Source organism: Ambystoma mexicanum, chromosome 3p (genome assembly GCF_040938575.1).
Source record: "Ambystoma mexicanum isolate Mex_15411 chromosome 3p, UKY_AmexF1_1, whole genome shotgun sequence".
Taxonomy (NCBI): Eukaryota; Metazoa; Chordata; class Amphibia; order Caudata; family Ambystomatidae; genus Ambystoma; species Ambystoma mexicanum.
This window is the reverse complement of record NC_090925.1, coordinates 1,101,024,617-1,101,049,902: the sequence shown is the minus strand read 5'-3', so window position 1 is coordinate 1,101,049,902 and position 25,286 is coordinate 1,101,024,617.

The following is a 25,286-nucleotide window of genomic DNA, read 5'->3' as shown; positions in this document are numbered from 1 at the left end:
AAATGCATCACTTAAGGAAGTTCTGAAAATGATACAGCACGACTGGCAAAAGGCTGAGTTAAAAATTATCAAAGAGGAACGAAAACCTGGCAGGAGAGTACAAGATACAGATTAACAGCCAAATTGTTTTGTCTACCAATTGTGTTGTTGATCATGAGAAAATTAAAGATACTGATATGTATAAACAGAGTGACTAGAAATACAGGGGAAGTGAACTGCCCTCTCGAAACAAGGAACGCCTGTAGACCATGAAAATGTCAGCACAGCTCAGTAGAAATCAAATTAACCTTACATAAGATATCATGACCGCAATTAGCGTTCCAAGTAATGTGATCACTACCAGAGTTATGCCATTACAAAGGAGAGAACATCCTATGTCCAACCTGCCCCTCCCCAGCGCTACTAATTATAGTCCTCCTTTTGTTTTGGCAGAAACTCTCACAATGCAGCCCCACTTTTATGTTGGTGTTCTATTTTGGTTTTTGTTTTGGAAAGTCTGGTAACTCTACATGTACAGCCCTGGTTCCTCCATTAGCCCGCTCTTTCCAAAAATCAGCAAGGTTCCTTCACTCACAACCCACGAAAAAAGCAAACACTAAAACAGAGCAAGGATCTCTGGACAGCTGCAACCTTCTTGCCCACTAAGACGCTTCTTTGCTTGTATTCTAGGATGCTTTAAGATGGAGTGGGACAGCTCAACGAGGCTCTCACACTAAGGTACAGACATAAAGGAAGATATCTGAGTGGAAGAGAGAGCTAGCTCAGCGTGTGATTCAAAGGTAACAGGTATTAATAAAGACATTCCATTTTGATTCTAGCCTGATGATTAAAGTTGGCATTCCGTAACTAGGCCAATTATTATTTCCAAAAGGCATGTTTCTTCACTTTATTGTGTTCTCAGCCCCCTGAAGCTCCTTTACTGGCACGTTGCACCTTTACAGACATCCCCATTCACACTAAGTTTTCCAGAATCGTGGTTATCCCATTCTTTCTCTTTTGCCCGCTTATTGTCATTTTTGTTAAGGTATCTCCTCCTTACACAATCACCAGTGACTTGCCACTCCTAGATTCTTGACACTTTACCATGAAAACCTCTTTCATGGGCATTCAGGCAAAGTCTATAATCTTGCAATTTGGCCGCATAATGTTAGCTTTTTGTTCAGCCGCAGGAAATCACCTTTCCTTCCCGCTTTGGATAGCCCTCCAACACAAATTGACTGCCAGGGCTTGTCACCTGCTGATTTTAATAAAGGCCTGTCCGCCTCTTTTTTTCTCTTTTTGCTGCAGGGCTGTGAAGTAGCTCTGTGAATGTAGCGAAGGGTTATTCAGGACTGGCATCAAGAGCTTGGGAGTTTATCCCATCCTTTTTATTAGAAAAAGCGTGCTCTATGGGAAGCAGAAAACCGCTACTTAATCACGAAATTCTGCTTGATCAGATGCCAACTAAGCTCAACCTTGCTTCACCCAGCATTACCCTGATCTTCCGGGATCTGAGATACATACTAATATTTACATATGTTTTGCCTGTATTTTGCATGAAACTTATATTTACTATATCACTGTTCGAAAAGCAATGCCTCTTTGAACAGTTTAGGACACTATGCCACGCCAAAGCGTTTTACATTTCCATGCTAGGATTTGACTGATGAATGCAGCTTCATGTAATGACATAAACAAATGATGTGGGATGTTGACATCACCACGGCCGGGCTTTGTAATCTCTTTTCAACATGAAAAGTATTTTTGAAACTGATAAAAAAGGATTACAGTGTTTTATTTTGAAAAATGTGTGTATATATAAGGTCAGATTATCTTCCCTATTGAGATGCCAAGAAGGGTCCTGTAAGTGAGGAGCAGCCTCAATAATTGTTGCTGTGAAGCAGTATAAACAAGTAGAGAAAAAAGAAGACATTGACACGGTAATTCATAGAATTTCGCAGAAAAGTGTCGCAAGCGGCTGGCGCAGAGTGTCCGCGTGCGATTGTCTGCGCCAGGCACGTGCGCTAAAACCGATTTCCGCGCACAGCGTATTCATGGATTTCAGGCTCCCAAACCAGCCGTGGCGCAGAGTATCGCAGCGACCCTGCAGCAGCGCCAGTAACGCCCCCAAGAACGCCCTCGCGCAAGGAAAAGCCATCAAAATCGCTAAATCATCGCAAAGGGCTGCGCTAACCCTGGACCAGTCTACAGGGCTGCCAAACAAGGAACGCAAAGCGGGTAACGTGCATATCAGGGGTACGCGTGAAGTTATACACGCGATTAGCCAGGGTACGTGTATTACAGGGGTACGGGAAGTTCTACACGCGATTGGCCAGGGTACGTGTATTACAGGGGTACGCGTGAAGTTTTACACGCGATTAGCCAGGGCACGTGTATCACAGGGGTACGCAGGAATTATCACACGCGATTTGGCTTGGTACGTGTATTACAGGGGTGCGCGGGAATTATCACACGCGATTTGGCTTGGTACGTGTATTACAGGGGTGCGTGGGAAGTTCTACACGCGATTCGGCTGGGTACGTGTATTACAGGGGTGCGCGGGAATTCTCACATGCGATTTGGCCAGGTACGTGTATTACAGGGGTGTGCGGGAATTATCACACGCGATTAGGCTGGGTGGGTCCTCACAGGTGTTCCCTGTACACCCTCCACGGCCCCTGCAGGCAGCCCACAAAACAGGGGACTACCCTGCACACCTGCTCATGTCCCCCTGCACCCCCACCCCCCAGCAGTGCAGGGGCAGCCTCCACCAGGCCCCCACCCATGTCTCCCAACACCCCCACCCCCCAGCAGTGCAGGGTCAGTCTCCACCAGGCCCCCACTCATGTCTCCAACCACCCCCAGCATCCAGGGGCACCCTCCACCAGGCCCCCACCAATGTCCCCTATCACCCCCACCCCCCAGCAGTGCAGGGGCACCCTCCATCAGGCCCCCACCCATGTCCCCTATCACCCCCACCCCCCTGCCACCAGGGGCACCCTCCACCAGGCCCCCATCCATGTCTCCCACCACCCCCACCCCCCAGCAGTGCAGGGGCACCCTCCACCAGGCCCCCACTCATGTCCCCTATCACCCCCACCCCCCAGCATCCAGGGGCACCCTCCACCAGGCCCCCACCCATGTCTCTCACCACCCCCACCCCCCAGCCACCAGGGGCAACCTCCACCAGGCCCCCATCCATGTCTCCCACCACCCCCACCCCCCAGCAGTGCAGGGGCACCCTCCACCAGGCCCCCACTCATGTCCCCCATCACCCCCACCCCCCTGCCACCAGGGGCACCCTCCACCAGGCCCCCACCCATGTCTCCCACCACCCCCACCCCCCAGCAGTGCAGGGGCACCCTCCACCAGGCCCCCACTCATGTCTCCCAGCGTGCTATGTGTATTTCAGGGGTGCGCGGGAAGTCCCACTCGCGAATAGCCTGTGCGCGTGTATTTCAGGGGTGCGCGGGAAGTTCCACACACGAATAGCCTGGTCGCATGCATTTCAGGGGTGCGCGGGAAGTTTTACACGCGACTTCAGCAGGGTACGTGTATTTCAGGTATGCGCGGGAATTCTCACACGCGATTTGGCTTGGTACGTGTATTACAGGGGTGTGTGGGAAGTTACACACGCGATTAGGCTGGGTGGGTCCTCACAGGTGTTCCCTGTACACCCTCCACGGCCCCTGCAGGCAGCCCACAAAACAGGGGACTACCCTGCACACCTGCTCATGTCCCCCTGCACCCCCACCCCCCAGCCACCAGGGGCAGCCTCCACCAGGCCCCCACTCATGTCACCCTGCACCCCCATACCCCAGCCACCAGGGGCAGCCTCCACCAGGCCCCCACTCATGTCTCCCACCACCCCCACCCCCCAGCCACCAGGGGCAGCCTCCACCAGGCCCCCACTCATGTCACCCTGCACCCCCATACCCCAGCCACCAGGGGCAGCCTCCACCAGGCCCCCACTCATGTCTCCCACCACCCCCACACCCCAGCCACCAGGGGCACCCTCCACCAGGCCCCCACTCATGTCACCCTGCACCCCCATACCCCAGCCACCAGGGGCAGCCTCCACCAGGCCCCCACTCATGTCTCCCACCACCCCCACACCCCAGCCACCAGGGGCACCCTCCACCAGGCCCCCACTCATGTCTCCCACCACCCCCACCCCCCAGCAGTGCAGGGGCAGCAGGCAGTCGGGCAGTCGGGCAGCAGCAGGTGGGAGCGTGCTCAGGCTCTGGGGGGCAGTAGTTCGGCCTTCCGGGCAGGAGCGTGGTATTCCGTGTGCGTACGCGTGGCCAGCTTGGTACGGAGTGATTTTGCACGTGAAAATCCTGCACGTCAGCGTGAAAACTGAGGAAGCGTAAGCGCGTCTGTGACGTGACCCGCACAGGTGTTTCCCACACAGCACGTGATGACAGAGCACACGTGGAAAGACTGCACGTCAGAGTGTAATCGCGTGTGATTGGTGGAAATGGCCCTACACGCAGAAGTGACAAAGCGTGTAATTGGTGGAAATGGCCCTAGCGCGTACACGCCGCGTAAGTGACGCTGGACGTGTGGGCCTGTATAAAAGGTACGTGTAGAACACGTTTTCCTTGTACGTGCTTTTCGTGGAGAGCGAGTGGGTGAATTCTGTACTTCTTGTCGTTTCACACGCGATTTACTTCACGGCGTTTCTAGTTCGTATTCCCTGTTACCTCTGACAGCTTTTTCTCTGTTTTCTCCTTTACTGGTTTACCTGGGCCTGTTCCCTCAAACAGTGTTCCCTTCTACTGTTGTCCTGTCTCCTCAGACAGCGGACAAATCTTCTTTTGGCGGGGGTGTTGCCAACCAAACGTGCTCCTTTTACACGCTCGTTTACCTGGCAGACGGTGAGTCACGCACGTATCTAACATCTGTGATAGCCCCGTGTGTAGCCTACCCCTTCAGAGGTCATTCTAGGCTGCGTGTGACACGCATACGTTCATTCTTGTGTTTCTGGGTGCCACAGCGTAGTGCAGGTTTTTCTTTCTGCACACGTGGTCTAGGAGGGGTTGCGTGCACGTCATCTCCCTTTTTTGGGCCTCCTGTGCGTTGCGTGACCCGTCATCTTTCCCCAGGGGTTACATTCAGCCTTGCTAGAGCACTAGGGTACAATTACCATCTGGTACCCAACCCCTTTGACCCCCAATTGCCCAGGACAATAGTCTACATCCACTCCCATACGCACATTAACATCAGTGCCATGGCTGGGAGGCGAGGATTCCGTAAGGGTGGCAAAGGTGGAAGAGCCACAAGTGGTGGCCGTGGTGGATCCGGTAGGGGACGTGGTCGTAACTTGCAGGGTGAGCCTGTCCCCCCATGTGTGGAGGACCAGTCACGGGCACCCATAATCCCCCCCCCTCCCATTGAGGCTGATGTGGCTGACACCATCCATGCTCAGCCCTTGTTGGACCAGCCCATTGTGGCACCAGACCTGGCTGACTCCATGGCTGACTTCCAGGTCAGCAGGGCTACGACACGTGCGCTGGTGCACGTTGATGCCATCATGCCACGTGGATCTGGGGCAGCAAGGTCATCTGCTGCACCAAGTAGGCAGGGCGGAGAGGCTGCAGGGGCAGCTGCGGCTCCATCCACCCCAGCCCCCACACACCCATCCAGGACAGTGTCGGTCCTAGTCCATGCTGCTGACATTCCCCCTGACACCATCACACTAGAGCTAATGCCTGCACCAACTCCCATGCTGAGTGTGCAATCCCACACTCCTGATACAGAGTCCACCAGGGCTCCTGCCCCTAGTGTCCAGAGCGGCGCAGAACACTCAGGATCACCACCACCTTCCAAGCGGAAGAGGAAGAGTGCTTGTCCGGCACAGGCTGATGCCCCAGACACGGCTACACAGTCCGGCCCGTCCAGGAAGCCCAGCTTCACGGATGACGAACTGAATGCACTTGTCGAGTATGTGTCCGGACATGACAACGAGATGGTCATTGTTGCAGGATCCAAGACCACACCTGCACAACGCCAGGCACACTGGCAGACCGTTGCGGACATCGTAAGTGCCCTTGGAATTGTGAGGCACACAGCCAATGATTGCTATAAGCGCTGGAATGACCTAAAGCGCAGGGCAAAGAGTAAGCGGGCCTCAAGTCATGCCGCAACTCTAGTGACTGGAGGTGGGTCTCCAGTAGTAGACATGGAACTCACTCCACATGAGTCAGTCGCTGGGACCTACGTCACGGAGGAACAGATCCAAGGCGTGGGAGATCTGGCTGATTACGAGGCATTGTCCGGTGAGTGCACATGCATGTGTGTGTCATCCATGTGCATGGTGTGTGTGTGAGGGCTTCTGTTCGGGTGCCAGGTGAGAGTGTGTGCGCCTGAGTCGTATGGGTCAGCCATGTGCTTCATGCAATCCTTCCTGCGCAGCTGCAATCCTTCCTGCGCAGCTGCTTTTGGCCATAGCAGTATCCCTTCTGCCAACAGTAGACATCTAGCCCAACTGCACGCCAGTTGCCCTTGAAGTGTCACCTTGCCACAACATATTTGCTTCTTCTTCACTGTTCATTCAGTCAGTTTGTTTGCATTCCACCACTTTCACTAGGCATGTCGCTGTCCACTAGTCACATGTCTGACATGGGTATGGTAAAGTGGAGTGACTTTGTTACCTGGATATCATTTGGATATCATTTGTACACACATGTCCCTGTGCAATTGGACCATTTCAGACTGGCAGCTCCAGGTGAAAAATCTGACCTGTTAGAAATAGAAAAGCTATTACATGCGGGAACTGGACTGAATGAATAGGTGCTGCCCTCCTCTCCATCTTCACTCAATAGCAATGGTACATGCCATCTGTGTGATGGCATGTGTGTTTCACCTGCCAATCACAGGCCAATGTGTGATGCCACTGCCAGGCAGCATGCAGAAAATGTGTTCATCTTCCATCTTGGTGTCATCAGTGTGTGCCATTTGCCTGCACTTCATACGCAGTGAGGGTACATGCATGGGAGGGTTTTAGTCATGTGGGACATGTGTCAATCAAGTACTGGTTCTCTTGCTTCTCAGCCCTCAATGTGTGCCATGGTGCTAATGCCTGTTTCCATTTCTTTGTTTTCATGTCTTTGCAGGGGAAGACGCACCTGATACTGCTGGGGTTGTGGAGATGGTGCAGACCCAGGAGGTGTCCCAGGGCCGACCAACCACCAGTGAGGGACGTGGTGTGGTGGTGGGGGAGAACCCACAAGTGCTGCAGGTCGTGCTCTCAAGGGGTGTCTCTGGCTGCACCTCCCCCGAGCTGTACTCAGGTGTTGATTCGGAGAGACCTACGTGCCGTCGCAGGTGAGTGTTCCAGGGAGGGATTCTGTTCTGTCTCACCCACCTGCACCAGGGTCAGTACCCTCCATGGGGATGTCAGTGTTGGCAGCTACGCCTTCGGTGGTTACGGATGCAGGGTCACACTCCGCGACATCTGATCCTGTTCCTGGGCCAGCAGATCAGAGGGGGAATGCAGTCCTGCAGCCTCAGGCAGTGCCGGCACAGCAAGGCGCAGTTCGCCTTGCCCCAGACAGGTGTGGTGCCCGCCGACGTGGTGGCCGTACGCCACCCGGCAATACCGCATGGGAGCAATCCATTTACGGTATGGCAACCCAACAGGCTGCATCATCCGAGATGATGGCTCAGGCCATGGATAGGGTGGCCACTTCCATTGTCCCCCCAGAAAGGCTGATGGAGCGACTAGAGCAGGCAACCGACTCCATCTGCCAGTCACACAGGGAGGACATGTGCCAGTCACACAGGGAGGACATGTTGGGGTCCAACAGGGACAGGCGGGCGGCACTGGCGACTCTGCAGGAGGCCATCTCCATTGAGTCCCAGGGCCACAGGGAAGCCCTGAGGCAGGAGCTCCTTCACCTCAGGACTCTTGTTGAGCTTGAGGCTTCAACACACCAAAGGACAGAACAGCAGCTGGAGCGTCTCACCCGTACGCTCTCAGCTGAGATGCAGGCAACGAGGGCGGAGGTCCGGGCATCCCGTGAGTTGTTGCATGGGGACCTCCGCACACTCATCCTCCAGAACCAGACCTACCACACCCGCATGCTTGCAGCCATGGAGGAGCAGACTAGGGCCTTGCGTGGGCTGCCTCCCATAGTGCAACCACCTCCGGATGCAGCTGCACAGGGTGATAATAGCGACAGCAGTGATACTCCCACAATAGGGTAGCCGTGTGGGCCATGAGCCCATGGAGGTGTTTTATCTTCCCAGGATCCACGCAGGTGGGTTCTGGTGTGCATCCTGTCCTCGGACCTCCTCGGTGGCCTCCCCAACCCCCCCGGGCCCATCAATGGCCATTTTTGATTGTTTCTTATTTTTATTTTTATTTTGATTTCTTTTATTCCCAATTTTTTTGGGACGATCTGTTGGCTTCGATCTGTTGGCTTCGATCTGTTGGCTTCCGTGGTTCCTGTGGGCATACGCTGCATTGTGGCTGGGCACATGCAGGCTTGTAATGTATTTGGTTCAGATGCTTGGGTTTGAGTCACACACACCCCTCCTGCTTCCCGTTTCCATGGGCTTGCAAAGGGTGTGCCCAAGTGACAGTGAATTACACAGTGACGTTGGACTCCCATGAGCTGTGTGGCCAGTCTGTAGTCAATACTGTGTATACATTCATAGTGCATATTGCTGTTGTGTTGTACACTGCATGTTGCATTGATGTGTAACTCTTCTTCTGTGTCTACCTCCCAATTTGCAGGTCCCTTCCTCATGTCCACACAAGGACCTCTAGTCTGGAGATGGGGACCATGTTTGCAGCAGTGCACCTACAACTCTACATGGCGACAACACTGCACAGTTGGTAGTGGTGGGAGTGCAGGCATTTCCAGGTGGTGAGACTACTAATATGTAACATTTGTGATGTCATGTTAATGGTACTACGTGCTCAAGTATGTTGTTGGTCCGGCATTGCTGTGAGCATTTCAGGTGTTGCAGGTTTCTAATAGTGCCACTGTACATAGTGAGACTGATGTCATGTTGTGGGGATTACTTTGTTTACCTGCAATTAGCATGACATAGCACGGTGTCTCGTGTGGCGGTGCTGGGGTTGGGTTGGCTGACATGGCACTGTCCTCTTGTTGCATTTTGCAAGTGGGTATTCATTTTAGCTGCTTCAATGTGTAACTTCACAAAACTGCATTGGTGGTGTCTGTGTGGGTAGGGATGCACACATTGTGACACTTCCAGGTGAACAATCTCAGGCTGACATGGTATTCCCGGTTCATTCTCCAGACATTCAGGATCAGTATCAGGTTGAGTCATCATTGATTGTCAGATGGAATGTGCCAGGGCAGTGTGCACTCCACAGGGGTGTGATTTCTATTTGAAGTAATTAGCCACTAGCTGTGTACGGGCTGCCTCCCCCCGTGCCCTTTCCCCTCCCATGCGCAGCGGCTGTGCATGTGGTTGGGGATGTGGGGCCACCACCATGTCCAAGGCCAGGCCCCGGCGTGTTGCAACGTTGTGCAGGACACATGCTGCCACTATGATCCTGCACACTACTGGGGGAGCGTATAATAGCTGCACGCCAGAACGGTCAAGGGAGCGAAAGCGTGACTTTAGCACTCCGAATGTGCGCTCCACTATGCCCCTGGTTGTAATGTGGGCTGTGTTATATCTTACCTGGGGTGGCGTGGTGGGGTTCCGAATTGGCGTCATCATGTGGGGGCTGAGAGGGTAGGCACTGTCCCCTGTGGAGGTGGTGATTGGTATCATTGGTGGGGTTGTGACCTTGCTCAGTATCCAACATGCATGCATGTGCAGTGGCATACATACTCACCAAGCAGCCATGTATCGCCATGCCGCCCAGCTTCTAGGTCCCGGCTTAGGGTGGACATTCGGTAAATGAAGCTGTCGTGGGTGGAGCCGGGATAGTTGGCATATACTGAGGTGATGATTCCCTTGGCATTACATGCTACCTGCACGTTGATGGAATGCCAGTGCTTGCGGTTCCTATAGATGTGCTCAGATGCCCTGGGGGGACGTAGAGCCACATGGGTGCAGTCGATGGCACCTAGCACTTTGGGGAATCGTGCCACAGCGTAAAAATCCAGGGCGGCAGCATGCCTTTCTGCAGGTGTTCTGGGCAGGTATATGTGCCTGCGGACTGATGGGCGTGCAGTGATGATGTTCAAGACCTGGTGTAGGCAGCGTGACTGGGTGGCCTGTGACACCTCACCCACTATGGCACTTGTCCGCTGAAATGATCCAGTGGCTAAGAAGTGCAGTACATTGAGGACCTTCTCCAGGGGGCTGAGTGCTTGGGAGCACAGGGTGGGTGATGTGAGGTCATCCTCCCACTCACTCACCAGGTCCAGTATGATGTGTGGTGGAAACCTGTACCTCCCATACACCTGGTCATCAGGCATCCCGAAAAGGCTGGTTCTGGGTGTGAATATTCTGGCCCTGACTATCCTCCTCCTCCTCCTTTGGTAGCCCACTGCCACTGCTGCTAGGAACGGTATGTTCATCCTGGCGTCTGAGCTTGTTATTGTTAAAGTCCGCAATTTTATGCTTTGCGCATGTTCTAGGCGAGCGTGTGACCCGCGCACCCCTGGAATCCAGTTCCCAGTCCAATAGCGTATGGAAATTCACACGCACCACGGGATACAGCGTGTGACCCGCGCACCCCTGGAATCCAGTTCCCAGTCCAATAGCGTGTGGAAATTCACACGCACCACGGGATACAGGTTCGCTGACGTACTTGCGTGTGTAAGTGGCCGCGCACCCATTAAATACACGTACATAGGCCAATCGCGTGTACGCGCACTTTTGTCCAATTACACGCAATGAAATACACGTACATAGGCCAATCACGCGATGACACTCTGACGTGCAGTATTTCCACGTGTGTTCCGTCATCACGTGCTGAGTGGGGAACGCCCGTGCAGGTCACGTCAGATGCGCTTACGCGCTGAGGGACTCTGGTCCAATAGAATCGCGTATGCGTGCTGATGCGCTTACGCGCTAAGGGCCTTTCCTCGGATTTCACGCTGACGTGCAGGATTTTTACGTGCCAAATCACTCCGTATCAAGCTGGCCACCCGAAAACACACGGAACACCACGCTCCTGCCCAGAAGGCCGAGTTACTGCCCCCCAGTGCCCCGAGCAGCCTCCCACGTGCTATCTGCTGCTGCCTGCCTGCCTGCCTGCCTGCTGCCACCGTGCCCTGCCATTTGGTGCCTGCACATCAGCCATCTGCAGGGGTCCAGTTGCTGTGTCCACCCCTGCTGGAACTGAAGACTCCCAACTGGGATTACATCGCTCCACAGCCCAGCCCCAGGACCCAGTTGCCCACCCACACCTGCCTCTGGGGTTGCCATGTCGGGCACTTCCACATCTGGCACCAGTGGCAACCCCAGGCCAGAGGGGCAGAGGGCCACCAGCTTCACTGCCACCGAAGTTGGTGTCCTGGTGGAGCATGTCCTGGGGCAGTATGATGCCCTCTTTGGATCGTCCCGCGCCAGCAAGGAAAGACGGGAGAGGATCTGGGCCGACTGTGTGGTTGCCATCAACGCGGAGGGGGTGGCAACCCGCAACGTCCAGAAGATCAAGAAGCGCTGGGAGGACTTGAGGTCCAGGACCCTTGTGAAGGCCCGGCGCCTCGTGGAGGGGGGCCGGGGCCGCATGAGTTCCATCCAGAAGAGGGTCCTGGAACGCGTACGCCCAGCGCTCCACGCCCAGGTCCTTGAGAGGGAGGCCCGTCTGGAGTTGAGCGGTCAGTGTCCAAGCATTACTGTGTGAGACAGGGCATGTTGCGGTGTGCTGGTTCTATGATACTTGCCTGTATGTGTGCCATGGGCCATGTATGCATGTATGTGTGCAGGGACATCATGGTAATGCATGTGCGACCAGTGATGTGTGACCCACATGGTTGTTGCATGTGTTGAAATGCGGCATGGGGAGCCCTATGCAGATTTTGGACATGAGAGCATGCCAGTCTCTGTACCTGGACATGGATGGGGGTGAAGGATGGGTGCTGATGCCAGGTACATATATGGTAGCCATGTCTGTGTGCCTGACCTGCGTGTCTGTGACTTGTGCATGCCATGGATGCATGACACATGTGTGTGACAATGCACAGATTCAGTGACGCACCCAACTTACCCTTGTTTCGCCTGTGTTCGGTGTGTTTGGGGCCAGATGGATGTGACTGAGGTGAAGTGTGTGCATGTGATATGCATGAGCCATGATGCATGTGAGTTACATATCATTGAATGTTTCTAGAGTCCATTGGACATGCATGGAAATGTCCATGGCATGCACCATGCCTGTTACTGTGTGTGTTTTGCCTGGACTGACCCATGTGTTGTGGAGGGACATGATGGAAGTGTACTTTGACAGTGGTGCTCATCTGCTATTGCTTCCTGTCTAGGGGACCATTGTACAGTAGCCTGATGCTTGTGTCCTTTGTCTCCCTCTACGCAGCGGCTAGTGAAGAAGAGGGCGGAGACGGCGCTGTGGAGCAAGGCGGCGGGGATGCCCCCACGGCTGCAGCGGAAGGGGTGGGTGAGTCCCCACAGGGGCCTGCTACGGCGGGAGACGGTGAGGAGCCATCCAGGTTGGTGGTTTGCACAGAGGAGGAGGAGGCCGACACTGGTGCACACATGGGGCCTGGTGGGAGCATCCCTGCTGGTGCAAGTGGTGCAGTCCAGGGCCAGGGGCAGGAGGCAGCACAGGTCACCGTGGAGGGGCCTGTGCATGTCACTGTCCCTGACCCTGTGAGTGCACCACCATGCACCAGCAGGGATGCCCCGTCCCAGGCCCGTCCGCAGGTAGAGGGGATGTCCATGTCACCTGACTCCCCTCCACCTGCGGACGTGGTAACCCCTGGCCGCGTGGAGAAGGTCCTGATTGGGGTCGCGATGCGCACGGCTGTGATTCGTGATGACGTGCGTGCTTCCCGGGAGGAGCACGCACGTCATCACGAAGTGCACCGTGCCGACGTGGCCCAATTGGGATCGGCCATGTTCGGGGGTTTCCTGCATGTGTTGGCCAATCTGACGGCCCTCTCCTCCTCTGTGCAGGCTATCCACCGGTCGTTCTCCTTGCCGTCTTCCGGCCCAGATGCCACCAGGGCCCCCTGTGGACCTGCCCCGACCAATGCAGCCAGCTCGGTGGGGATCCCATCCCTGCCACAGTTGGGAGTCGGAGGTCCAGCAGGGGTGGACAACACAGCAAGTGGACCCCAGCAGATGGAAGATGTGACGGCATCATCGGGCAGGGCACGTGCACGACGGCGTCGGTGGTTTCCATCAGCCTGGATGCCGTCGTGCTGGCAGAGGCAGTGGCGTCGGAGGCAGCAGCGGGCTCGACGTGGGAGGCATCATGGCTCGGGGCCATCAAGATCAGAGGGGCAGGCATCGGCCGGAGGGCAGGGCAACCCTGGGATGGTGGTGTGTTCCGTGTGGGAGGAGTTTGGCCAGCGGATAGGTGCGGAGCGGCAGCGGGCGGAAGAGGAGCGGCTCGCCATGGTCAGGGCGGAGTTCTCCATGCGTCGGGCATTGAGGCGGGCTGAGTGCCTCGAGGAAGCTCGCAGGGAGTTTGAGGTGGACATGGGGTTGTCCCTGCGAGACCTCGGGGCCAGGACAGAGTCCCGCCTCCAGGACATCGACATGGAGTTCGATGATGCCCTGGCCAGCAACATCACCAAGTGAGCCGCAGGACTTGCCCGCTGCCTTTGTATATAGTTATTTAGTTAGTTAGTGCTAGGTTTCCTTTATTTATTTTTATTATTTTGGACCGCTCGGACAATGGCCACTTTTTTGTACATATGTTTTACATTAGTTAGTGGTAGGTTTCATTTTTGGTGTTGGGCTCATGGACCCTGGAACATTCCTGTATATAGTTTGTTTTTTTGGGAGATACATTTTTTTAATTTCTTATTGTTTTCACCATGACGTAATGGTTTTTCATTAATTTCCTATGACATGATATTGCTTTGGACAAATTCATTTTAATTTTTTATTCCTTTGTTTTTTTGTTTATCACTTTTGTTCTCGGACATGGCCCATTTATTTACTTAGCCACATCGTTGTATGTTTGAAAAGTTCACTTATTTTTGGTATTCAATACATTTTTTATATTTTCTTACACTTGTGTTATTTTCTCATTGGTTTGTTACATGTCATGATATGGGTTTTGACATTCACTTGCACCCATTGTGTATGTGTGTGTGACGGACATGTGTTCTTTTGCATACTTGGCATTGGGGTTGTGTCATGTGATTGCATTCACTATGTGGGTGGATGCAATCCTTGCCTGGGTGTTTGTGCTGGGTATGCTGGCCATTACTGCCATGATTGTGTATCGTCAGGACCTGGGGCCAGGGGGACATGTGTGGGGGCCTGCTGGCAGGTTCCCCACAGTGCTGGGGGGTGGGGGTGGTGGGAGACATGAGTGGGGGCCTGGTGGAGGCTGCCCCTGGATGGTGGGGGGTGGGGGTGGTGGGAGACATGAGTGGGGGCCTGGTGGAGGGTGCCCCTGGTGACTGGGGGGGTGGGGGTGGTGGGTGACATGAGTGGGGGCCTGGTGGAGGGTGCCCCTGGTGGCGGGGGGGTGGGGGTGGTGGGTGACATGAGTGGGGGCCTGGTGGAGGGTGCCCCTGGTGGCGGGGGGGTGGGGGTGGTGGGAGGCATGGGTGGGGGCCTGGTGGAGGCTGCCCCTGGTGGCGGGAGGGTGGGGGTGGTGGGAGACATGGGTGGGGGCCTGGTGGAGGCTGCCCCTGCACTGCTGGGGGGTGGGGGTGATAGGGGACATGAGTGGGGGCCTGGTGGAGGGTGCCCCTGGTGACTGGGGGGGTGGGGGTGGTGGGTGACATGAGTGGGGGCCTGGTGGAGGGTGCCCCTGGTGACTGGGGGGGTGGGGGTGGTGGGTGACATGAGTGGGGGCCTGGTGGAGGGTGCCCCTGGTGACTGGGGGGGTGGGGGTGGTGGGTGACATGAGTGGGGGCCTGGTGGAGGGTGCCCCTGGTGACTGGGGGGGTGGGGGTGGTGGGTGACATGAGTGGGGGCCTGGTGGAGGGTGCCCCTGGTGGCGGGGGGGTGGGGGTGGTGGGTGACATGAGTGGGGGCCTGGTGGAGGGTGCCCCTGGTGACTGGGGGGGTGGGGGTGGTGGGTGACATGAGTGGGGGCCTGGTGGAGGGTGCCCCTGGTGACTGGGGGGTGGGGGTGGTGGGTGACATGAGTGGGGGCCTGGTGGAGGGTGCCCCTGGTGACTGGGGGGGTGGGGGTGGTGGGTGACATGAGTGGGGGCCTGGTGGAGGGTGCCCCTGGTGGCGGGGGGGTGGGGGTGGTGGGTGACATGAGTGGGGGCCTGGTGGAGGGTGCCCCTGGTGACTGGGGGGGTGGGGGTGGTGGGTGACATGAGTGGGGGCCTGGTGGAGGGTGCCCCTGGTGACTGGGGGGGTGGGGGTGGTGGGAGACATGGTTGGGGGCCTGGTGGAGGGTGCCCCTGGTGACTGGGGGGGTGGGGGTGGTGGGAGACATGAGTGGGGGCCTGGTGGAGGGTACCCCTGGTGACTGGGGGGGTGGGGGTGGTGGGAGACATGAGCAGGTGTGCAGGGTAGTCCCCTGTTTTGTGGGCTGCCTGCAGGGGCCGTCGAGGGTGACAGGACCCACCCAGCCTAATCGCGTGTGTAACTTTGCACGCACCCCTGTAATACACGTACCAAGCCAAATCGCGTGTGGAAATTCCCGCGCACCCCTGAAATACACGTACCCTGCTGTAATCGCGTGTGGGACTTCCCGCGCACCCCTGTAATACACGCGGCCAGGCTATTCGCGTGTGGAAATTCCCGCGCACCCCTGAAATACACGCGCCCAGGCTATTCGCGTGTGGAACTTCCCGCGCACCCCTGAAATACACGCGGCCAGGCTATTCGCGTGTGGAACTTCCCGCGCACCCCTGAAATACATGCGCCCAGGCTATTCGCGTGTGGAACTTCCCGCGCAGCCCTGAAATACACGCGGCCAGGCTATTCGCGTGTGGAACTTCCCGCGCACCCCTGAAATACACGTACCCTGCTGTAATCGCGTGTGGGACTTCCCGCACACCCCTGAAATACACGCGGCCAGGCTATTCACGTGTGGAACTTCCCGCGCACCCCTGAAATACATGTACCCTGCTGTAATCGCGTGTGGGACTTCCCGCGCACCCCTGAAATACACGCGGCCAGGCTATTCGCGTGTGGAAATTCCCGCGCACCCCTGAAATACACGTACCCTGCTGTAATCGCGTGTGGGACTTCCCGCGCACCCCTGAAATACACGCGGCCAGGCTATTCGCGTGTGGAAATTCCCGCGCACCCCTGAAATACACGTACCCTGCTGTAATCGCGTGTGGAACTTCCCGCGCACCCCTGAAATACACGCGGCCAGGCTATTCGCGTGTGGAAATTACCGCGCACCCCTGAAATGCACGTACCCTGCTGTAATCGCGTGTGGACCTTCCCGCGCACCCCTGAAATACACGCGGCCAGGCTATTCGCGTGTGGAAATTCCCGCGCACCCCTGAAATACACGTACCCTGCTGTAATCGCGTGTGGACCTTCCCGCGCACCCCTGAAATCCACGTACCCGGCCAAATCGCGTGTGAGACTTCCCGCGCACACGTATTTTTTGTCAGCGTGTCCGTGTTTGTGGGTACCCCTTTGCACCTCATTTGTCCTGGAGGGCCACAGTATAGGACATTCATCATGGCAGTATATGGGTGCTATTTGTTGGCGCACCTTTTGGCGCACATTTCTTACAGCCGCTGAGACGCTACCGCCTGCTTTCTTGTGGCGGTCGTGTTTGTGCCTGTGCGCTGGTTTGAGCGTGCGCTTTTTTGACCTATTCTATTCCATGAATACGTGTTGTAGGCGAGCGTGTGGGCGTTCTGCGCACTTTTACCCTGTGCTTCCCCCGTGACGCCCACATTTTGGCAAGTTGTTCCCCATTCCGAGTGTTACGCCGTGTGTTCCGCCTACTTTTGTTGCGTGCGCCGCGCTATGTGCGATTTTCGCTGTGGACTGTGCGATTTTCGCTGTGACCTGGCGCATGCCGTTAGATGGCCTGTGCGCCAACGTGCGCCGCGCACTTTCTTATCGCACGTCCGATGGTTTTCTCGCGCACGGCCTTCCATGAATCGATGTGCGCTGCTTTTCGTGCGATTTTCGCTATTCCACTGCGATTTTCGCTATTCCACTGCGAATCGCACGTTTTTGGCCACTTGCGCCGCGCTAATTATTCCATGAATCGGCCTGTGAGCCTCATTATAAGTTTGCCGGTCTGGAAACAACGGTACCGATAGGCTTGACGGTATCATTGTTTCCGGACCGGCAAACTACGAGTTCTGTGAGCGGGTGCCTTTCAGCCTGCCAGGTCTGACCTGGCGGGCGGAACGGCACCCGCGCTCAGAACTTGACGGATGCACCGGCACTATTCATGAATGGTGCTGGTGTATCCGGCCTCCCCATTCCCACTGAGTCCAATGGGACTCAAACGGGAATGGGGAGTAATATTTTCCAGCGCCCTGGAAGGGGCTGTAATGCCCCAGTAATTGCCCATTCCCAGGGTCTGGAAAATTCATGACTCCGGCGGCAGACGTGCCAGTATTTACCGGCAAGGCTACTGCCAGGGTCATAATGACCCCCATTGAGCTGGATTTGCACAAAATCAAATCAGAGGGGGCCCCGAGCATCTCATTTTTGCCCTTGCTACATTATACCTCATTATAAGTTTGCCGGTCTGGAAACAACGGTACCGATAGGCTTGACGGTATCATTGTTTCCGGACCGGCAAACTACGAGTTCTGGGAGAGGGTGCCTTTCAGCCTGCCAGGTCTGACCTGGCGGGCGGAACGGCACCCGCGCTTAGAACTCGACGGATGCCCCGGCACTATTCATGAATGGTGCTGGTGTATCCGGCCTCCCCATTCCCATTGAGTCCAATGGGACTCAAACGGGAATGGGGAGTAATATTTTCCAGCGCCCGGGAAGGGGCTGTAATCCCCCAGTAATTGCCCATTCCCAGGGTCTGGAAAATTAATGACTCTGGCGGCAGACGTGCCAGTATTTACCGGTAAGGCTACTGCCAGGGTCATAATGATCCACATTGAGCTGGATTTGCACAAAATCAAATCAGAGGGGGCCCCGTGCATCTCATGTTTGCCCTCGCTACATTATACCTTATTCACAAAGCCTAAAACTGGAGCCAAATATTTAATCACAACAATTTGCTCAAGGGCATCTTAGAGATGCTCCTGGCATCTCCAGATTTTCTCTAGTTGTATGCTTTGTAAATAAAGTCTGTGGTCTAAGGAGAAAACCTGAGATGCGTTGGAAATCTCCACTCGCTGCAGTGCTAATCTTTGTGAATGTGGCCCACTGTGTTCATTCAATACAATTGTGTTGCAGATTTGAAACCCTAACCCTGAAAATGTTTGCTATAGTTATCTCTATACAGCTTCCTTTTATATGAGGCTGCTTACCGATATCAAACAGAGAGAAATCTGTGCACCCCAAAGGGACAAAAGCTGATATGCCTTCCTTATCTCCAAGCATTAAGAATTGTCCTCATTCTATAACTGATCCAGAGATGGGTACTCAGTGGCTGACTACCGCAGAAAAAGCTAAGGAATGTTTGGTGAAGCCCCAGAAATAAAAGGAAGTGTGTGGTGTCTCCTGGTATTGTAAAACAACAAGTAACTTGAAACCACAATAATTAATGTTACCTCCCGTCCCCTTGTCCAAAACAGAAGTCTTGCCCATAGTTTCTGGATGGTGTTATGGGTCCTTCATGTTTGCTTAAAGATTCAGTCTCCCTCTTTGCTCTGTGTGCTTGAGCTACTTATACCCATCAGGAGGCCCACCTATTGAGTGGTTAGGGCCTGTTAGGGAGGGGAAGGATGGTGCTTGTGAGCAGCATTGAAAGAAATATTAATCAAAGATTATTTGTTGAAGGGTTCAAGTTGCATTCAAGCATGCTCAAGCGGGAGAATGATAAGCTAATTGTGGATTCCTTGAGAACTCATTTGAAGTGGAGTGCGATTAAAATTAGTATGCTGATAAGCTCATCAACTCCACAGAGGAGAAGGTCGCTTGGCTCTGTATGAAGAAATGGGAAAAGACTCTGAGAAGGTCGATTCCAAGGAGTAGGTGAGAGTACACATGGGGGATGATATCCAAACTCACGAGAGCAATACACTCAAAAGAAATGTGGATAAAAATTCTCCTGCAATGGCACTACTCACCAGAGAGGCTCCACAGGATGTTCCGTGACTCCCCCAACATATGCTGGAGGGCTTGTGGAGGAGAAGGAAATTGGACACATATCTGGTGGGACTGCCCAAAACTACAACAATATTGGTCTGACGTGAAGAATCACATGAGTTCAATGTTCCAAGGGGCTGGAGCTCTGAGAGAAGAGGTGTGGCTCTATGGGATCTGGGACCCGAAGGACAACACCGTCAGCAAAACACAGAAAAGAAACTTCATGGGACTTCTGATTGAGGCATGGTTGGAGATAGCCCAAAAATGGAAGCAAAAAACCCTGCCCATCGCGATAGACTGGATACGCAGAGCATGGTCCCACATAACTAACCTACAATTTGCAAGGGAATTATCAGAAATTCAGGGAGGAATGGTCGGCCACGTTGGAATACCTACAAAGTGACTACATGGAACAATGGTGCCCACACAAAATAAGAATTCTTGATATGTTCAGATAAGACACTGAGTGCACAAGTATAAATCAACACTGGATGGAATATCCCGGGGGGAGGGGTTAGGGGGAAAAGGGATTGTTTCTATTATATGTTTATGTTGTAAAACTTGACACAAATATTATTTAAAAAAAAGAAATTAGTATGCTGATGGGGGCCTCAGATGAAAGCCACATCAGACTGTGTCTAGGCCCAGCGGAACCACATTCTGAGCGAGGAAACCAATTGTTTCAGGAAATATAGGAGGATTTGTTGGGATATGCCCCTCTCAAGGATTGGCCATATTGGTAAGGAAGACATTGGGCATTCAAGTAAGAAGGGAAAAACATGACTAGCAAGTCAGCTGGGCCTTAGCACTATGGAAACTTCAAGAGGAACAGTTCACAATAGAACCCTTTTATATGTAAAGGCCGATCTCTGATGACCTAATGAATTGTCTTGGCTGTGTTCTTATTTCCTAAACACTATGTAACTGCTTCGGCTTTTCAAGACACCCTAACTCATTTAGATAGATGTGTTTTTTTCTAATGAAAATAAAGAAGCACAAGAGTACAAAGCAATGTTGTGTTTCATCTGAGACTTTGAACTGGTCAACATTTGGTGATTTCAACACTGTATGGAATTGTCAAATGTTTATTTTATTTTTTTGTGAGAGGCATGGATGTAGTGTATGACTGGTTTATTATTTGATTTCTAGATGTCAGAAATTCAAAAACTAAGTTTTGAGATTGAGCCCCACTGTGGGGAAATGCTACTGTAAACAGGAAAAGGTTGTAATGTAATCTCAATCTTCTGGAGGGAGAACACATTGAAAGCGTGCTGGAACGTTTCTTCACTGAGATTCTTGAGCTCACGGTGGGCTGCACAGCACTAGGATAGTCGTGTCAGATACATCAAAGGTTTTCCTGGTGGAAGATTAATCTCAATGGAAATGAGGAAATTCATAAAAGCAAGATGTTTTAGGACAAATTGAGGGAGGCACCTAAAAAGACAAGTATCACAGTAAATGTCACAAGACTATATTCGAGCTTAGTTCAAAAATAATTCAGGAAATCAAAGTAAGTCCATAGGTGGTCAGGATGTCAAAATTTGATTTGGATAGAGACGATAACATAAGTTGTAGAAATCATAATCCTGTTTATTCAAGAACAGCCGACACATGTTTCAACCTGCTTGGTCGTTATCAAGGCTGTGCAATAGAATTATTACCAATTAATCAGCACAAAGAAAAGATATATTTTTTGTACTTCAGGCAAGTAAACCCACAAAGAAAACACATATCGAAAAAGAACATTAATGTGAATCGAAGATTCAAACAAGACATACCACACAGGATGTTGTCATTGGAAAGGGCATGTCCGCATATTCACAATCAAAAAGAGAAAGAAAAGAAAATAAATGAAATAAAATGATGTATGGAATTGTAGATCCATATAATACTAATATCATATTTGTCATACCAGTTTCTTGCGATATGCCATCAAACAATTAATAGATACAAACATTAGATGTGTTTATCAGACACCAATACTGTGTTAAAAGCAAGTGAACAATCCAGTGTCCACATACATTGATGGTTCATCATATTGTGTGCTAGTGAAGTCGATCCAATAAGTCCTCTTAGAGTGGTTCTGGTGCTATATATCCCATGTATTTGATCCTTATATCAATTATTTAATTGTATAGTAAATTCAAAAGCACCCAAATAAGTTTGGCTTACCCTGTTTAAGATTAAATCCTGATCAATCTGAAAATCAGTAAAGTATAGATACAAAGTCTGTTTAGAATGACTGAGTAAGACAACAAGATTAGTTGCTCAATTGCATACGATTGTATTAAGAAAACGAATGAAAGAGGAACATACCTCAGGGACTAGTCCGTCCCACTTGAGTGGTATTAAGATGTTGCTAGAAGATTCATTATGACAATGCCCGATACTCTTTCATCTCAGAGAGATGACTTATAAAAATGATCCCAGTAAATGTTCTGATTTCAATGCTCCAATTTAATGGTTCCCCTCAAAAAGAATCTACAAAATCATGAAAGCAAGAGCAATGATCAGCATCTGGAAGATCTAATCATCTTAAAATTGGTCGTGCTGGCCTGCAACCATAACTTCAGCCAGATATTATTTGGTATAATATGTGCTCCGATATGAAGGCGAAACACTTGGAAAAATATAAATTTATTATGAAAATAAATATTTGTCCGAGATTAGTAGTATTAGATGGCATGGTAAAGCCACACAAGTTGTATAATAAACCTTACCTATTTAGCAGGGTAAATTCAAAATCCATAAAGTATAACGGGTTAAATCCCTGAAAAAATCTGTCTGCTATGCTTGCCGTCCGTGCACACAGTATCCCTTTCGACCCTCTAAGTAAACTGTTTGGCATCAAAAATGGACCTAATAAGACAACACATATTTAACCAATTTCAGAATCCTGACAATATTAACACTTTAGAAGAAGATAGAGCAGAGATAAGAGCTACTTTGATGCAGAAAGAGATAGGCAACAAACAAACTAATACACAGTACATACAAAAAGACCTCCAAAGTGCACAGTCTTTTTGCCAGCAAGGTTAAGGTAAATAAATCAGCCTGCTACGTAGAAGATATCTGATATTGAGACATCATTTGCAGAGTTACAAAGCCAAAAGCAAAGGTAAAGCTATTTTTGAAGTTTAAAAACATTTTATACAAGCAAACTTTCAAACCTACTTCTGGAAAAATAAAATATTTCTTGGAAGAAATTGAGATCCAAAGGTTATATTATTGGGCAGACACAGGTCGTTCTGTTACAATTACACTGGGTGTGGTCGTTGTTAAGTCTGCGCCAAATTATTAGTCTGAATCCCAAATCACCAGAATGTTTACTTTTATTTGGGACCTGCCCTCCCAAACTTTTCAGACTTTTGGCTAAATGAGTTTGGGCAGGCAGATTTGCCTGGCATATATATAAAGAAACAAGGGGGAATCCTGGGAGAGTCTCTTTACCGGCCAATATCCTGGGTTAGAGCCTCCTCCAGAGTCTTTAGCTCACTATCGTTTCACAGAAGAGACATTTCCATAAACAAAATAACATTACGTGTCATGAATTTAATATATTCACATGGAGAGGAGGAATGAAGGAACAGTTTCAAAGGAAGGGAAGCTGTTTGTGTCTGTAAGTATGTGTGATCTTGTGCATTTAACTTTCATTTTTAGGTAGGGCTCTTAAAACTTGCAATCTAAACATCAATGCATGTTGTGCATTTTATATATTTACAGGGAAATACAGAAGGAACGAACCGTAAAAGGACATTAAACTTTAGGTTATAGGATACAACATGGGTAGAGTGAATGGAGGCAGGGCTCAGCAGAATTTAATTACATGTTTTCATTTTTGCTAACAACATTTATAAGAAATCGGCATTGCACAGAGAGGAAGGCTAGACTTTGGAATGTTTTTGAGAGATGTCACGTTCTTTGCCCAACACCTCACCTTGAACAAACACTCACGCAGAAGAAGTTCTCCCCTTCCTATATATACAAAATTGTTTTTTTTTACATTCTTTTAAATGAAAGGAGATTTTGTTTAAAGTATGCATTTAAAGTTTTCTTAGAAACTAATTGATGCAATAAAAATAAAAATAAAAAAAAAAAAAAAGAAGTTGAATTACAATTATTTGCCACAACTTTGGGGGAACAGCACAGAAATTGGAGCATCTTGCAAAGAGGCAGGTTGAATGGCTGCTTGATGCAACACACCACCTGCTTGAGCAGTAAGATAGAGAAGGAATGTGTACCAGGCAATCTTAATTTAACAGGGTTCTATGTGTTAAAATGACTGCAAAAATGGCCTTTGACACAAAATATTGCGGCAAAAGGGCTGTGGTTTTGCCACCACAATCCATGTAAAGGATGAGGGGGACAACCCTGCCATCCCCGGACCCATTATACCATTTAAGGGGAGCGGGGAACACCCCCGCAACCACCGCTCCCATTAAATGGTATCATGGGGTACACCTTTACCGGGTCAAACCACAGCATTTTTGCCGCAATTTTTTGTACAGGCGACATTTTTGCCGAAATGTTATCACTGCATACCTTGAACAGGCACACTTCCACACAAGCAGTATAACTTCTTTGGGAGAAAAATAAATCTGGGGTGCTGAAAAAATTGTTGGAGGAGGTGATCACAGAGCAGTAGGACATTAGAGGACCTTGCAGGAAGCTTGATTGAAGGAGTGAACTCACACATAAACAGTTGAATTGCTCTGGGGAAAAATAGTGGGGGTTGCTAGAAAAAGTGTTGAAGTGGTGGTCACAAGCAGTGGGCGTTAGTGGCATGCCGAGTGGCTATGCAGAGCGCAACATAATCTGCTTTAGAACAGTAGAATCTAAGTGGAACATATGTTAACATTACTACTACTTTCCTTGGTTAAGTTGAGGCCAAGTGCAAGGGCATACAGCACTACCCTCTTTTGAAAAAGGCTTTATGATGGGCGTCAATGTCTGTGGTGTTTGAGGCAAAAAAACAACACTAATTAAGATGTTCTCAGAGTGAGAGGAAAGTGCAGAGGAAATGTTGCACTTTTCACTACAGAAACACTAGCTGCTTGCAATTGCTGGGATGCACACATTTTTTGGTTGTAGACAAGTACATCATTAGTCAGCAACCGCAAGTGCCACGTCAGCCACTGCTACAGCAAGTACCGCAAGTATTCAAACACCAGCCATTGTGGTGGCTACCAGTGCTTCAATTGCCAAATCTGGCTTAGCTGTTTCTGTTGCTTCACTACAGCCTACCTAGAGCCCAACTTCCCTAAGATCAGAGTCAGGTACAAGTGGGGAAGTAGACCATGCTCCCTGGTTGCAACAGGCCAGTCTACATGTTCGTGTTAAGCAGGGGCCTGTTGAGAAGCCAGCTGAAGATCCTGCCATTGAATCTGTGGCAGACGGTTGAGTTATTTTGAGGGGGATTTGGGTTTGCAGCTCTCAGCAGTAGGTCAGGTGCAGCAGAGCCAAGTTACCCATGTTTGAGGAGCAGAATCATTCTCATCCCAGCACATCCACTGCATCTCTGGCACCTTCGCCTTGTTTGGCATCTGATTTTGATGATGGCAATGGTGGTGATCATGATGATGAGGGTGATCATGATGATCCGGAGGTTGACTACATCCCCAATTCACATAAATGATCATCGGAAGAGGTTTTTACAGCTATGAGCACAGAGTGCAAACCCAGAAGAGACCATAGTGATGGATGGAGGAACGACCACATCCTGAAAGAGTCTCTGTCATCACAACCACTTCAGGGGTTCATAATGTAGAATTACCACCACAAAACATTTGTCATGTGTATGCTTTCTCACCAAAACAAAAGAGGTGATGGCTGGAAGATTTAGAATTAATCTTAACCTCTGGCATTGCTCTGGGAAACCCTGCAGACCACAGTTCTTCGCCTGGCAATGGGACCATGTCTGAGCATACCCGTCTCCCTTGGGGTGACTAAGCAAAACAAAAGAGGTGATGGATGGAAGGTTAAGAATTCATCTTAACCTCTGGCTTTGCTCT